Source organism: Plectropomus leopardus, chromosome 11 (assembly GCF_026936395.1).
Source record: "Plectropomus leopardus strain MGB_pleo_1.0 chromosome 11, ASM2693639v1, whole genome shotgun sequence".
Taxonomy (NCBI): domain Eukaryota; kingdom Metazoa; phylum Chordata; class Actinopteri; order Perciformes; family Serranidae; genus Plectropomus; species Plectropomus leopardus.
This window is the reverse complement of record NC_142186.1, coordinates 31,242,903-31,260,139: the sequence shown is the minus strand read 5'-3', so window position 1 is coordinate 31,260,139 and position 17,237 is coordinate 31,242,903. Positions and strand designations below refer to the sequence as shown.

Below are 17,237 nucleotides of genomic sequence, written 5' to 3'. Positions count from 1 at the left end.
GATGTCTGCAGATCATTGTTTGCATGATTGTGTTTAAAGAGATCTAAAATAGGAACCATAATAGTTAGAGCATTCATTCTTTTTGCAGTAGAAAGCTAAGGCTTCTTTCTTCCCTGTAATTTCGTCATGACCTTATGCTACCTTGCCACTGCCCTTCAGACACAGCATTTTGTTGTAATTGTGCCAGAATCTCCCTGAGAATTTCACAGTAATGGCCACAGTAAATGGTTGTTGCAAAATCCTGTATATATTGATCTACAATATAAACCATATTAGCTAGAACATTAATTCTTTTTGCAGCAGAAAGCTAAGGCTCCATAATGACGTCATTACGCTGCATTACCTGCAGTGCAAAAACGCACAGTGATGAGGAATGATTGAGAAATCCATCAAAATGCTTTTACATTTGGCTCATAGAAATGAGCATTTCTTAGAAACTTTCAAATAACTTTTGGAGTTTTAAGAAATATTTTGTTTATGTTTCTACATTTATAAATATTTAGGTCAGTATGTTTATTTTGTCAAATATTATGGGAGAAAATTTCAGATTTTTTAAAAAATACTATAATAATAATTTAAATGAATGTCATAAATTTTATGACATTCATTTAAATTATTATTATAGTTTATTGACTGACAAACCATTTATCTTAGATTGTACAGATTTTGGGGATATAAACATTTAAAGAAATGACATCACAATAATAAAAATACCAACGTAGGCCCTGGACTATATCTATTGAGTTTAAAGGGTTAAGGACAGTTTTTAAACATGCCAAATTGTCGCAACATAATAGCATCTCTTTCCTCTTGTCCATTTTTAATTTTTAAAAACATTACCACCTGTATTTGTTAAAGTTAGCTTGCTTATAATAATAGAATAGTTGCATAGCAACGGCAGTGATGTAAAGCTCTTTGCATCCTTTGAGCCGTTACTCTCTGTGTTACTAGCTCACAGCAGCACTCTGCATCTGAGCAGAGATAAAAGCATCCCATCTGATCAGAGCTTAAGGCAGCTGTTTTCTTTTTACCAGATTTTGCCAAGCTCTCCTTTTTTCAGCTTATCAGTCATCTTTCTTTAAAATGAAATTCATGCAATGATACCTTGATAATCATGCTTATTTTTGAGTTCCGTGTCTTTTTATTTCTACTTCAACCTAAGTTTTGTTTTCTTTTTTTTCTTTTTTTGTCATTCTCCTCTCAGCTTTTATATCCCTGTATTGTCCTGTCAAACTCTCCTCGGACTCTGTGAAACTGACCCTCTGATTGCTGCCTTCCCCTGTTTGTTTTGCCTGACTCACTCTCTCTGGGCTTTACAAATGTCCCGCTCAGTTTCTCCCTCTTCCTTCACCCTCCACCTCTCCGTCTCACTCAGCTATTTTAAGGGCCTCCCTCGCGACGTCCTCCCTCTTTCTGTCGCCGCTGCCACCTCAACAGTTGTGCTGATTCAACTGGATAAATATTTCCCTCAGTTTTTGTATGAGTGGCTCTCTGACCTCGAAGCGGTCAAGCACTGACACATCGGTTGACATGGCCCCGCCACGTTTTGACATATGCTGACATAGCAGTGCCACCTCGTATTGCCCATGTGTACTGTAAGCGTATTGTAAACACACTCGCATATGTTTGCACGCAATGCTACCAGCCATAATGCAGGACTATGGACCATCTGTGGTGACTACGCCCCAAAGAACCAAAAGAGATTAATGTGCCCCAGGCAATTAATAATTATCAGATCAACAAAAAAGTAAATGGAGGTTGTCATGAGGCCACAGAGATTAAGTCAACAGGGAGCCTCATGACCTATTTCGTTAAATCCCTGACATATTACATTGAGCTGGGTGAGGTTCGGTGATGATACTAATTCACTTTTTAGTGTGCACCAGGGAAGTTTAATGATTTATTGTATGAAAATGAATGATGTCTATTTTTTTAAATGCAATGGTGCAAATTTTGCACTTTCGTCACACTTTATGGGTGCTGTCCAATCAGAGGTGTGTGCTGCGCTGGTTCTGTTGAGTGGCCAGCAGATCCCATGGTGGTTGCTCTGGGAAGTTTTGATTATAAGTATCTGCATTGGGAACATTTCTTGAACAGATAAGTTGTTCTAAGCAGTAAATGGATTGATAAGTGAGTAGATTGATAAATTAAGCCTATAATCTCTGTGCACTGTGCCAGGGTGCAGCCTTTGCTCACTTGCACTCAGGTTTTGAAAGGAATTGTTCCACATTTTGGGAAAAACTTATAATTTATTGCCAAGAATTAGATGTAGAGGGTGCACCCATTAGCTCAACTAGCAGAGCGACGCCCCACAGAGACTATGTCCTCGTCGCAGCAGATGCGGTTTCGACTTTGACCCGGAGCCCTTTGCTGCATGTCATCCTCTCTCCCTCCCCCTTTCACGCTTAAGCTGTCCGATATCTAATAAGGGCAAAAGTTAAAAAAATGATCTTAAAAAAGAAATTAGATAAAGAGGTTGATTCCACTTATGTCTGCATGCTACATACAAAGCTACCCGCAGCAGCTGGTTAGTTTTGTTTAGTACACAGACCGGAAACAGGGAAATTGCTCTTTCAGAGGTTTTAAAATCTGCGTGATTTATGTGAAAACTTTAGTTACTGCATTTATTAAAACCTCATAATACAAATGTGTGCTCTAGATCTAATCTTTCTAGATCCTGTAATAAAGTCTACTTTTCAGCACTTCTTAAGCTCACCAATTAACTCTTTATATCTTTTTTATTAATCATATAAAACCAAGATGAACAACTGACACATGGTTCTTTTATTGGGGGACTTAAGTATGTATTGAACCATTTCTTCGGCACAGTGACTTCCTTGAGTGGAAGTAACTGTGCATGTCTTTGTGCTAAACTTATTTCCACAATAGTTGGGTTTTTTTTACATTAACCCTTAATAATGTCAGTGTCAGCATTGGCAGTTAGTATTAGAGCCTATTGAGCAACGCAGAAACACAGTTACTATTAATGTCAGTTCAGGCTGGTAACCAGAACCCAAACAAGGTCAAGTGACTTTGAGGGATGAGGAGGAGCATTGAGTCTCAGGCTGCTTTATCTGTCTTTATTTAAGTAATTCAGTTCAGTAAGCATTTAGGGCATATACATATGTTTATACCTCTAAACTAGGCTTCATTGAGGTACATTTTGTAAACATTAAGGACCGTTCAGTCCTCTGAAAAATGATGAATGAACTGCGTCTTTCACAAAATTGAAAGACATGACCCCGCTTCCATCAATAGATTCAAATTCTGTCCATTCAGAATATTTCCATGTGCTGAGATGAGATTAAACTGCAGATGCGGCAGCTGCTGCAGCTGCCAAACACTCATCCATGTGTTTGTGACAACATTAATACGTCAACCTTGATTCATTATTCATCAGAGGGTTAAAAGCCTACATTTATCACAAGATATTGATGCTTGGAGACATTTGACAACAATCCCAGCTGGATGCCTGATGTAGTGACACACTCAGATAGAAAGATATTGGACTTTGCACTCGATATGGGATTAGCCAAATACGTAATGCCTCAATGGCTTTTTACACTCCTCTGTCGCTGTCATAACACATTGAGTGATACAGATGCATTCATTTTCCTCTTTCATTTACTTCTCTGTACCTTTAAGGTTCCAAAAAAACATTTTAGGTTGAGGAGGCAATTAGTGCATAATGAAGACATTAATTTTTCTGGATAATTACAGTGCAGCATAGGCATTTTATGCAAACACGAGGCTTAATTAACGTTTTATGATTGTAACAGGGGAAAATGACCCTTTTTTTAACTAAATAAAAAATATTTCTTGCTCTTATGTTTTTTATGTTTGGTTGCATAATACTAAGAATTATTTGTTACAAAAGGACCACATTAGGATGGATTGTGCAGGAATATTGTACATATGCCTCATAGATGCTCCACGGAGGCTGTCGTTTCCTGAATTGGGAAATTGTGCGTCTGATGTTTGTGTGCTCATGAGCTTTAAGTTGTAATGTGGAAACAACACAAAGAAGATGTGTTGTATTTTATTCCTCAGAGCCTTTAAACAACACACTGATAACAGCTTAAAGCTTTATATTACAGAGTGATTTAGTATCAGTATATCCCCCGAAATTAAAATACGGCTGTACTTGGCTTATTCCCATAAACAACTTTTCTTACTAATCTAGGTCACTCTATGCAACTATCAGTTACAACCTAATACCATATTACCAAACACATATGAGCAAATAATTGCCACTCATATGTGAATTTATAAAAAAGTTTATTACCATCAACCAAGCATTTACTTTTGTCCGCCATGTTTCACCAAACTTTTTTTTGTTCAAACTTCAGAGGGCATTCACTTGAATGTTCCCTGTCACAAACTCATTTTTCCAATTATTCCAATCAGAGATAAATGCAGGGTTATGACTGATTAAAATTAGATGTTACAAGTTTTTGGTAGTGCTCCAGTTCACATGGCTGATACCATTTTTTTTTACATCTGTCCAAGTCAAATTGATCACCATTGGCAGATAATTATTATAAACATTGTTTTCTTTTTTTAAAATTTCTCATGCAGATCACCATCTGATATACATTTGCATATTTATTACATTAATATAAAGTAATCCAACAGAGAAGTTTGCGATGAATTTTACTGAGTGTTTCAGAATTCATAACAGCTGTTTCGAAGCTCGTCTCAGTACGTTATAAGTCCACTTGACAAGTAGGTTTTCTCGAGCTCATTTATTTTCTGTCCTCATCACCAGCGGCCCTGACTGTTTCTTGTTGTTTGAGTCGACTACACGAGGTAGCCTGAGGAACACCAAGTTTTGCTGCTGCATGTCATTGGCTCATTTTTGGCAGCTTGTCAAAAGCTTTGAGGAGTTTTTCATTGAGAGAAAATGACTTTCTTTTTTTTGTAATGGTTTTCTTGTATTGTAGTTACCGTGAGGCAAAGGATCACGATATGAGTAAAGTGCAAAGAGAACCTGAAGTTGTTCTGGATTTTTCATGTATGAGAGGACCAAATAAACACTGAATGGAGTACTTTATTACAGTGAGTACATTTTTTAAACAGCTTTTATAAAAAAAATGATTGTGCCTGAAGCCTTTGATCCATATAAGCAGTTTATCACTGTGACGGTGATCCCTATAAGTTTCCCCTGTATTTTTTAGCAGAAACACAAAATGTAAACAAAGCTTTTGGCAAAGTTTCCCCAACTTTGTTTTTTAAAGAGTTGGCAAAAATACATTCTGCAGAATATCTAGCAGTTCAGCGACAGATATTATAAACAGATAACAGGAGTACTCTCTCTTTTCCTGTGATTGGTGATATGGCCAAAAGTTGAATCAGGACAGCCAGATGTGAGTTGAGGACATTTTTCCAGCTCATTTCCGTAGCATTATGAGATGAACAGTCCTTCATATTTCAATAAAAGTTGTTGTAGTTAGATGCAAAGTGAGCAAACAAAAAGAAAACATTCACATTCTCCCCCTCTCTCCCTCATTAACCTCCCCAGAACACGAAGTGATAATCCTCATTAATGAATTTGGCCTTTAATGTTTTGTGTTCAAATTGTAAATTGACTTCATCTAAGTCTGCTCTGTTATTAGAGGAACCTTATTATCTGAATGACTTAGCCGCAGGGAGAGAAAAAAAAAATCGTGGCACTACAAAGCTGATTGGTTGTTAACTTCAGCTGAATAGTTTTTCAGCAAGAGTGGTTTAAACATGGGGGACTTCGCCTCAGTTTGTCCTTGTAGATGTCACTTATTCCTTTAGCCACCTCAGCTTAGCAGACAATTGCGATAAAGCCGGCTCAGCTCAGCCATTGTCACAGTGGCCTTTATATTGTGTGACCTTCATATGGTATTTTAACTTCGGTGTGGATGCTGCATCTTTTTTTCAGTATCTTCTCATAGAATTTATTCAAAATCTAGATATAAATAATGCAGCATCAGCATGCATACTAGATTTTGAACTTTCTCCTAACCCTATACTGTCATTCTCCCCTTTCTGCATATTCTATTCTGTCTCACCACACAGCCTTTACCCTGTTCCCTCCCTGCTCCACAGTCCTGACACCATCCTACTCCACTCCACCCACTCAACAAGGCCCGCAGGCTGCATCTTGCCTCCCAAAAAGAGGAGGATAAAACATTGAGACAATAAATTAAAAACAGAAAAGACATTTTATATAAGAGAAAAAAAAAGGTGTTAGACTTTCCTCTGTTGTTAGTGTTGAGACGAGCATCATGAGTCACTCCAATCTGTCATCTCAGGAAGACTAAAACAAAGAATAGATGGTTTCTCTGCATCGTTTGTGTTTGTGTTTAAAGGCAAACTTTCCTCTCAGAAAGAATAAGACAACAACAATGCTATCCCAATGAACGATGTGGGGCGGATGCGGCTCAGGAGGTAGAGCTGGTTGTCCGCAAACTGGAAGGTCCGCAGTTTGATGCTCCTCTAGTCCTCGTGTATCCTTGGACAAGATACTAACCACCAAACTGATCCCGATGGCTGTGCCTCTGTCAATATGTCTGAATGTTTAAAAACTGAGTGGTAGGGAGCACCTTGTACGGTAGCCTTGGTCTATGAATGTATGTGTGAGTGAGTAAATGTGACAAGTAATGTGAAAGTGGTCGAACGACTAGAAAAGCCCGATACAAGTGCAAGTTCGTACTGCTCTTGGCTTATGCACAGTTGTGCTTTTCTGTTTCTCAGACTTCATGTACACACGGGTCTCACCCACAGACTATATAAAATAATGGACGTATGCCTTTGTTAGATAGGACAGTTTAAGTGTGAAAGGGAGAGAGCAAGTGGATGACACGAACCCTTGGCCGCTGTGGCGAGGACGTAGCCTCCGTACAAGGGATGCCTGCTCTACCAACTGAGCTAACTTTTGGACACTTTTATATTGGCTTCAGCTTGCTGCTTCATCTGACCTAGGGCTGAACCATATATTGAGTAAGTTAAATCCTTTTTTTACATGATTTGTAAATTGTCTGCATTGTAAAACTGAGTTATCACAACAAGTATAAAACGGTTACTTTTGGTCACAAAATGACATACATCATATCCCGCTGTCTTGTGTCATGACAGATGAATTTAACTGCATCTACGAAAGGAAGAAATAGAATAAAAGACTATGCACACTGAGATGCGCTCTCGGTTTTAGTTTGCTGACGAGATATCATCTCTGGTAATGAGAGCTTCCACTCTGTTCTCTGTCAGTCCCGACCTGCTGGGTAGCCAGCGCCAGCTAACGGCCGTCTGTATCAGGCTGATTTAAAAAGCACAAACAGCAGGAGCAGGTGAATGAGTTTGCAAACTTTTGTGCTCTGTCTGTCTAGAAAGTAATGATTAAACTTGGTTCCTGTGCTCTAAATAGTTCAAGCCTCTGGTACTGGCAGTAGCTGTGTTGGATCACCTGTATTTTAAAATATGCATACCAATAACAGCTTTGCAAATGGAGCCAGTCTTTTGTTATTTTTACTTAAGTGTCCTGCATCCTGCATCTGATCATTGTGGTGCCAAAATACAACTAAAATACCCCACTTCTGTCTGAGCTTTGTAGCTTCAAGGAGGGCAATATCACAGCACATAAGTAGTGCTGTTTAGCTGAATTTTAGAGTTTCAGCCTGAACATATTGAGGCCTGGATGGATGGCCAGCAGCTAAATGGATTTTGCTGGTTTGAGAATTTTGCACAACTGGATTTATGGACATTTTTTACCCCCTCTGTGATAAACTTGCCTTCACTGGGACCCACTGAAACGGAAAATACAAACTTTCAAAACACTCAAGGCTTACAGAGGATGACTGTTTGATACCTTTAAATATTGCTGCAGTATCACTTTAAAGGGATGCACATGTTTTGACTGCATATGTGTTTGTGTGAAAGAAACACGCCCTTCATCTTCATTTGTTTTGCTTCTTTTGTGGTATCACTTACTGGCAATAACAGCCTAAAAAAAATCTGAAAATGACAACCTTGGTACCTACGAAATGAAAGGAATAAAAATATCAAAGCAAGCATGAAACTCAAAATGCCAGTGATCCGGTGTCCCATCTGTCAGTGCACCAACTCCAGGCTGCTAACCTGACAGAAGTCACAGAGCTGCACTCTGAATTTACATGCAGAACATTTCTGTTTTCATATGATTTCACGAGCCTTACATAAACGTAGACTCAACATTGATTTGAGATGCTTTGCTACAGTTGACCTTTAAAGGTCTAGATATACCAGACTGACATATAAAAACTAGAGGCAATGAAGGCCAGCTGCTGCGTCGCCTCACGCCTGTGTCTTGGCTGAAAAGTGGTACCTGAACACACAGCAAAGACTAAAGTCAGCGGTCAGAAGTACGTTCTACGTTTGTGTGAGAGGTGGTCAAGACACTAGTTAGCCAGTTAGCAACCGAACAAAGGGTATTTAACAATAACACAATTACGAACTGTTTCTGCTAAAGATCTCAATGGCTAAAAAAAACTATAATCTATAACCTCAGCTAATATAACAAGCTTGTCTTGATCTCACACCAGTGTTTCCCTCAGAATTTCAATCTACGTGGGATGGCTGGTTTTTATCATACTGTGTTGACACTCAAAATTCAGGCATTTTTGTGGGTCTGTGCACATGTCATGAGCCCTTTTTTTCCCCAGCGGCAGTTTTAGGAGCAACATATTGTCATAGAGCAGTTGGTATGATATCCTACAAAATGCATGCATAGCACTTCATATGATATCATACTGATTAGCGCCCCATGAATGGCGTTACATCCTTGACATAAAGTTACATAACTAGCGCACAGTCACGGAGGTTAGGTTTAGGCTTAAATAGTTACTATGATTAGGTTTTGGAAAAGAAACGTTGTGAGGACGTACCTTAAAATGAAACAAAGTACACTGAAATTCACATGGTACTACACACGTCACCATGGGAAAGTCTGCCCGGTTGTCTGCTCCCGTCAGCACATTGGTCACGTGATCGCTGCCTTTTAAAATACGAGGGATATGCACAAATTTGGGTTTTCGTAAGGAAACGTACTACCCGTTTCTGAGAATAGCCTATTAGGATTTTGAGTTGCAGGGTGCGTAACTGATCCGTCGATTCATTCGGAGGTGATGAGATTGATGGATGAGAGGAGCAGCTATTGTAGAGGCGAATACAGAATGAGCGGTTAAGTTTCGCTTTCACTGGCATGACATTCTGCTGAATGAATAACTAAATGGTATATATATATATACAGTATATATATATACTCAATGTGTGGTGGCAGATTTTTAGATCTTTTTTTAATCAACAAATAAATGAATGTGTGGAAAACCCCCTCACTCCCTCAGGCCCCCCCCCCCTCTCACGTTGAGCTGCCAGTCAGAGTGATTTCATTCACCAGTGACCTCCGCCATCTCAGACACGATTCAATATACTCAATAAGAGCTCAATGGCGGCCTGACATTGACCAACAGCTGACCACCTTTTGTGTCTGTAACCTTAATGTGCAGTAAGATTACTCCAACCAGCAACCTGCACATTCTTGTCTTGTTCCTTCAATACGAGAGAGATCAGCCAACCAGATCTGAGCCTGCTGCTGCAGATTTTAAGGGTCTTAGTGAGGGCTGGCAAGCTGTCAGACTGTAAGTGTAGTTTTTACATTATCACTCTGATTTCCAAGAATCTGGGAATCCTGATTAATTTATTAAGTAGGCTCATGAAAATTCACAAAGAGACATTGTGAAAGATATTTTACCGCCTTTTTTAACGCTAAAGTGTATGTTGAAAAAAAGCTGGATTCAGAAATGAATGTACAGTCTATCGCCTTGTGATATAGACCAGCATAATTAGCTGCTTTGGTGTCTTGAGCTCAGCGATAAGAGTTCATTTAGAGTGTTATGACAATGGAAGCGTTTAACGTCAGTGTGAGCTGGAGGAGCTGTGTTACTGTGCAGGGTGACAGTTTATAAACCTTGCGATTCAGTCCCTGGGAAAAGTGAAAATCTGGCCCCAGGAAGCGTGGGGCTTGTGTTTAGAGAGATTTGCTGAATCATCTGCCTGTCTTGCCTTTGAAACGGCGGATGAATGCAAATGGTTTGCTACACTGTTGTGTTCGGCTTTTGATGGACGTGGACACAGAGGCCTCCTCAAAACCAGTGCGGCACTGTGCGAAGCTGCATCTCCACTGGGTTGGATCAATAGACAGTCTGAGTATTGCTGCACTTTGCTGAACTGTTTTATACGTACTGAATATTTTACTGAGTTGCATGTTTTAGCTTTTCCAAACAAAGGCTCATTAGCATACTAGAAATCTTGAGAGTTGGTTCTTGGAAGTTGTTGGAAGTTTATCCCCGGATTGGTTGTGTTCGACAGAGTTAAATCAAAACAAATACTTTGTGTACCTTAAGACTCTTCACATAATTGTCAGAAAGAATCACAGTACCTTTGTATTGTGTAGTATTTTATTTTTATTTTTTTCCTGCTCTCAAACTTTGTCACCACAGACTCTCTCCAGGTTAGAGACCTGAAATCAAAGCAAAAGTACCAAAGTGTTAATATATGATACAATCCTACCCAAGCAATTACCTTCAGCTTTTACTGTGTGTGTGTTTGTGGCATTGGGATTTGAATCCCATGTGTCCTGCGGGACTCAACAAAATCTTGCTGCGGTTCAAAAAATAAACTGCAGGTCCCAGGATTTGTTGGAATATAAAGAAATGGCCTTTTCCATTTTTCCATCACCAAAATTCAGCCTAACTTTGGAGCATTATTTTGTCCATTTCCTGCAAAGCATGATATGGTTGATATCACTGGATTCTTTAGGCCTTCTAGTTTCAAATACCAGTATCATCACTCCGGCGATTAACACAATAAAAAAAATTAACTGTAACTTTGGACCTTAATTGCATCACAATTAATGCAATTAACACTGACAGCTGTACCTTAAAACTTGAAACAAAATGTGTTAAATATTTGCATTTTTTGTTTAGATTAAGGTTGCAATAAATACCCCAGCCATTTCTGTTATGGCCATGAGAGTTGATCAAAATATAAAAACTGAAGTACAGATACTCCCAAAAATACTTAAGCATCGTAAGAAAGTATTATTACCTCTTTACATTACACCACTGTGTGCCTGTAGCCTTTCACTATTTGTGTACCTGAAAATAAGACCAAACTGAACTGAAGCTATGCAGCTTTTTAGACTGTTTTTAACTAAGCAGGCGTTCGCTGATGCCACAGTGGCTGTAGGATAGTTGTAGTCTAATCAAGTGAAAATGAAGCCAGCCCTCTTTCAAGGTCTGCAGAGGATGAAAAGCGCTTCATTGTAGATGTTTTTCTTAGCTGTGGAAAACATTACCCAACAACTTTATTCACCTGAGCATCAAAGCCGAAAAACTCAGAATCGTATACTGTTTAACAACATTGCGAGGGCAGAGCTTTACATTTGAACATCCAAGGTCTCTCCGGGTTGAGATGAGAGAGTCGGGTGGACCAGCGAATATCAGTCCTCCTCCGGTGTTTGGGTGGGTGGCTGCAGTCAGTCAGATGGAGAGATATCAAGTTTTTCTGACATTATTAGAAAACAGCTAAAGAAGAAGAGCGATATTTCAGACTGAACCTCCTCACCACCTGGCTGACAATCAGATCTCCTTCACTTCTCTCTCGAACGTGTTTGCTCACAGCTGGCATTTTGAGATAATATGGCAGGGCACTCTTAACAACACCATGCGTTAAGATTTTTATGCAAAACGATATGTAAATGGAATGATTATGTAACATGAAATGTCTTTCTGAGTGATATACCCCGTGGGTTGGTGTGATATAACGGACAGCTATATTATCATACCCTAACAACATGCATGAAGTGAAAAATAGCAAAAGAAAGCGAGCAAGCGTGGCCTCGGTTTGAGTGACAGCCGGCCACCAGCTCAGCGCACATGAGGGTCTTTAGCTCTCCAACACTGCAGTTCTTAGTCAGCTTCAGGTGTGGTAGTCAGCTTACACACACACACACACATACACACTGTGAACATCCCGCCGGCGCTCCAGTCCATTGGGACTGCTTCTAACTGCCATGCAGCGATGAGAGGATTTAAAGCCTCTGTGAAAGGGTCACTCACCAAACGCTACTCTTCTTCAAGGTGTTTGAAACAGATGATTTCAGACCAGTCAGCCTGTCTTCTCTGAGTGTTTGATATGTTTCGGCTGCATACAGCATTACTGTAAAGAGTCCATATATCTATATAGTATCATCTATAGTATCTGCATTCATTAGTTTTCTGTAAACGTTGGAGGAATGTGTCATGGTGGCGTCGGTGCTGAGGGATGCTGACAGTTACATCGCAAGACTTTGCTCATTGATCTTCACAGTTTATCATTGATACTGAATGATAAATGAAATACTAATGATCTACACCAGTGATTCCCCACTAAGGGTGCGTGTAACCCAAGGGGAACCATTGCAGTTGCCAAGGGGTTTGAGAAAAACAGAAATCATAATTATAAGCCCACATAATTGTTAATAAAGGGATACTTTGGTGATTTTTAATTAGTTTTTTATTAAAACAATGTGGGTATGTGTCAATGAACTGTGGTAGACTTCCCTGTATTTAACCAGTGCTTAGATATATCACCCCTTACCCCTCAGTGAAACATCGCCAAATAGGGCTGTACCCAGTTCACAATTATGTCAGCTGAATCAGATCTGGCCGATCAATATGAATATTGAACATTTTTTTAAGAGTTTTAATGGGGACGTTTAGTGTGACAGCGGCATTCATGTTATATATTAAACAATCTAACAGCACTTATGAAGGACTGACCCTCATTTACTTTACTGCTCTATAGTCAAACGGCGAAGACAGAAAAAAACGTGAAACTGCTCCGAAAACCTAAATGACAGACAAAAGTTTTAGACTTAGACTTAGTGTGCAAATGTGTTCATTTTTAGACAGTTTCGGACCATAAAAATGGACTCACTGTGCAAAGGCCTTAAATCCCCCTAAATCTTACGAAATGTGGGAAACACAACTCTGATTATTAATACAATTACTAATACGCAACCAGTGCTGACTGGCCTCCACCAGTTTCAGTCAGTGTCACGTGAACACCACCTGCTGTCATTGATGTTCATTAGACAGACACACTTTTGACAATTTTCAACAAAGAATTTTCACAAATATTTTAGGTATGTTAACTCTTAGTTTAACATACAAAGTAGTTTAAAAAATCTGGTTTAACTGTTTGTTTACAACTTTTCAAATTGTTTGAAAACACTGTGTGTTTTTTTAACTTTTTTGCCTTGACACACTTGTGATGTTGCTGCGTTCCCAAATCTCCGCAGTTTCTTTTGTGAGCACAGTTTTGTCATAACTGATAGAAATGATGGCTACTACTGCAAAAATAAGCCCCAAGTTGTAATAAACCAGAATTAGTCTTAAAATTCAGATGGTATTCGTATAATTCTTATTTTTATTTGGTCTGCTTATACTTTCCAACTGGCATCAAAAAAAGTCTTAATGTCCTCATGACACTTGCAGTGAGATTTACATCAAATCAGACACAGACAGACAGACGGTCATGCCTGCACATATGCCACATCAAACCACATCACCTCATTTGATTTCCCCTGAGGTGGCATTATGGAGATCAGGCACATCGAAATACATCCCTCTGGGAAATAAACGGCTTCATACAGCTGGTTAATATGTTTAAACTCCCCCAGGACTCCTAACAAGTCAGCATCAAACACTCACCGGTATCACCTCCAGACAACATGACAGTCATTTTCCCACTGCAGTTTTTCTTCTTTTTCAATTTTAGCCGAGTGCATGTGCTCAGTGACAACCCGCTTCACACAGAGCTCCACACATTCACACCTGGCAGATGCCCAGAACAACCATTTTTTTCTTTACTACTGGGCACTTCACAGCTCTTCAGGCAGAGTTTTGGGGTGAAGTGTTACGTTCAGGCTCATCTCAACAGTCGCTGCAGATGGGAGTGTGTCTCATTCACTGGCGTACATTTAAACCAGAATTTCTTGCTTTTTACACATATTCAAACCTGCAGAGTGCACGTTAGCTAATTTTGAGAGAGGTCTGAGTGCAGTACATAAAAAGTATGTGAATAGGTTTGAAATGTATACATGCAATATCAACGAGCCTCTCTCGACTGCTGCCTGATATCACTCCAACCTGTATAATGACACCATTAGAAGCTATTTGGTGTCAGTACAGTTTTTTCTGTTGAATAGTAACATGTTGCATGGCAACTGCTGTCAACTTGTTTGCTACAATCTTTTTTTTTTTTGCAAAATGAGGGAAAGGTATTATTTGTTCACAACCTCTAAAATGCGAGTGTCAAATGGAAATGAGAGCTGAAATTAATGTGCACTAAATTTGCATAACAAAACAAAGGGGTATATTTGCGGCAAATTACAATCGGGGCTTGCAAAATTTTGTGTCACCACAATTTGTCAGTTTAGCAGGTATTTAGTAGGATTAAACATGTAAATTAGGCCCTGTCACATTTAGTTTCTCTGGTTTAGACAAAGTGCTGACAATAAGATCTGATGCTGGGCAGTTCTCATGCGTGTTGGATGTCTGGAAAAGAAAATGTAGTGCAAAAGAAAGTGTTTCTGTCTTTAGATTAAAGAGTAGACACTACAAGAACTGCAAACATTTTATCCATACCGTAAGAGAAAGGCTTTATATTGGCTAAATCGCCTAATGTCATCAGCTCAGCAAAAGGAGTGTTTGAATGAGAAATGAAGCAAGTGTGGGAGATTTTTTGTCCAAAACAATATTTCCACAAGAAAGTAAAACACTTGGCAAATATAATGGCTGATGTAACTTCCTGCTTAATAAGGGGCGAGCTGAGAACTGTGTGTGTGCCAATCCATTTGGTAGATTTTGAGATATTTCACTGGGTAAGTGAAAACAACGCTTTAAATGATTCTGCTATATGGGGAAAACTCCCTCTCTTGTTTGTATTTCTTTAAACCAATCACAGTTATCTTGGGTGGTGCTAAGCCCAGAATTCTGCGACCCTGTCACTCCAAAATCATGTCAGAGGGGAACTTGCTTTAGTTAAACATTTGCCTATGGGGGGGTGAGCACTGTCATTAAAACGGCTAATGCTCCACAAAAGAAAATGCCACAAAAAACATTAACAGATGTATGTCGACTTTGTAATTTTCCTTTTAGTGATTACAAAAAACATGACAAACATGATTTAACATCTATGCCCTAAAGATGAAGCATGACAACATTTAAAGCTCTAAAAAAAAGTCACTAATCCTATTAAAACTCTAGATGGTTTCCTAGAAGTATGTGTTTTTTGGAGAACATTTTTATGATATTATCACAGAAACCTTGTGTGAAGGGAAACAAATTGGTACATGGGTGGCGTCAATATCACCGCTGCCAGGGTTAAAAGACAAATCAACAAATCACAAATCAACACCGACTGGCCATGTCAGAAAACAGATCAACACTGAGCATGAGAGTCCTGCAGGACGGAGTCTGGGCTTTTCTGTTGCGCGTTCTTCTTCAACAATTCAGTGAAGGAATAAACCAGGCATGCCTTGTTGCACAATCCAATTCTTCCACAAAACTTGCCATTTTCAGCGTGTAGGTTGTTGGCTCGGAGGTTGTTGTTGTTTCCCGTATCAAAGAGGATTCTGAAAATGTTAAAACACAGGTAGCGAAAAAGGGGGGAGGATATCAGCTTAAATACTTAGCTAATGGCAGGTTTATGGCCACCATTTTCATCCGGTGAGTCAGATGACTGAACACTTTGACCTGCTGGTGGTGCTAGATGAAAAGTGTAGACCATGTTCATGATGATTTATCCTCTGGACGTCATTAGCTGTTGAGATATTTTTTGAAAGCTGACCAGTGTGACGTGAGTGTGGCTAAAAATGAGAGAAGTCTGCCTTTTTGTGTGAGCAAAACCATCTTGTCTCTTGGATTTAGTAAAGTGAACCCCTTTGAGACACTCTTGTCAGAACATCAGTTTTAATCTACATTTGATTTGATGTGGTCCTGCATGAAGACAACTCAAACAGAGAAGCTCTGGACACCGGTCAAGAAAAGATGCCTGTAAAATGTCACCTTAATTTATGTTTGTTTATCCTCTAGCCTCCACACAAACAAGCAGCCCTCCATATATAAGCCCGAAGCACTTTTGTAACCTTTAGCTTCCTGCCAGCTCCGAGCGATGCATCAGCCACCCAGGTGTGAATCATGAACAGCTTCATAAAAGCAGGAATGTTAGCGCTGTGGTGGCACAATAAAGTAGATGTAGAGATGCACAAAGAAACCAAGGTGCAGCAACCTTGACGGAGCGGCTGGCGAGTTGGCAACACATCCGCCTTGACAAAAGAGTAAAAATAGACTCGAGGAAGCAGAGGAGAAACGGCCAAGACAAGGTGATCAGCAATGAAGACTGCAGTTACAGTACCGCTCGCTTTAGAGAGTTTGTGAATGGAGATGTCAGTGGAAAGTCACTGTTTAAATGGTGTCACTGTAGATGTTAATTTGGACTGTTCTCTCAGCCAAGAGACTCAGAAGTTTGGGATAAGATGAAAAAGGAATAATCATCTGCCAAGTTTTAGATTGGGTCTTGTCTTGAGTGTCATCACTTTTTCCAATTTATTACTTTAATGGTACATTAATGTGAAATCCACTGTGTCATATTAAAGTCAATTTCTAAAACATTATTGAGTATGGAAGAATAATAACCGGAATGATTATACATTAAATATATATAATGCAATATATCTAATAGATCGCTAATAAATAACCATCTTTTCCCTATGCTGAGAGCCAGGTCTAGCTTTATTAATTAATTCTTGGTTGTCAGTCTGTCACCAAAGGAAACTTTGTTGTTTTAATTACAATGCAATAAAGTGATGTAGATGAAATAATTGCACGGCTCAAAGCTTTGCCAAGGGACTCTGATGAGGGAGTGTTTTAAATTTAGTAAGCTGTTGTTCAAAAGACAGACAATGACGGGGGAGGTTACTGTATTTCAAAGTAAAAGCGCACACACACACACACACACACACACACACACACACACACAACCTTATGGCAGATGTGCTATATTTTAAAACATTTTAGGCTCAACTTTCCCTGCTGCCTTAAAAGTTGACTAATAAGTTTAAAGTCGTCTCATGAGTTTTAAAATGAGAGAAAACAAGTTCAATTTATTTTTGAAATTAAATTTAA

General features: G+C 39.2%; 1 protein-coding gene across 13 annotated transcripts in view; it reads left to right on the top strand.

Moving 5' to 3' along the window:
- syngap1b (synaptic Ras GTPase activating protein 1b) overlaps window positions 1-17,237 on the top strand; it is a 187,051-nt gene that overhangs the window by 73,068 nt on the left and 96,746 nt on the right. The window lies entirely within an intron of this gene.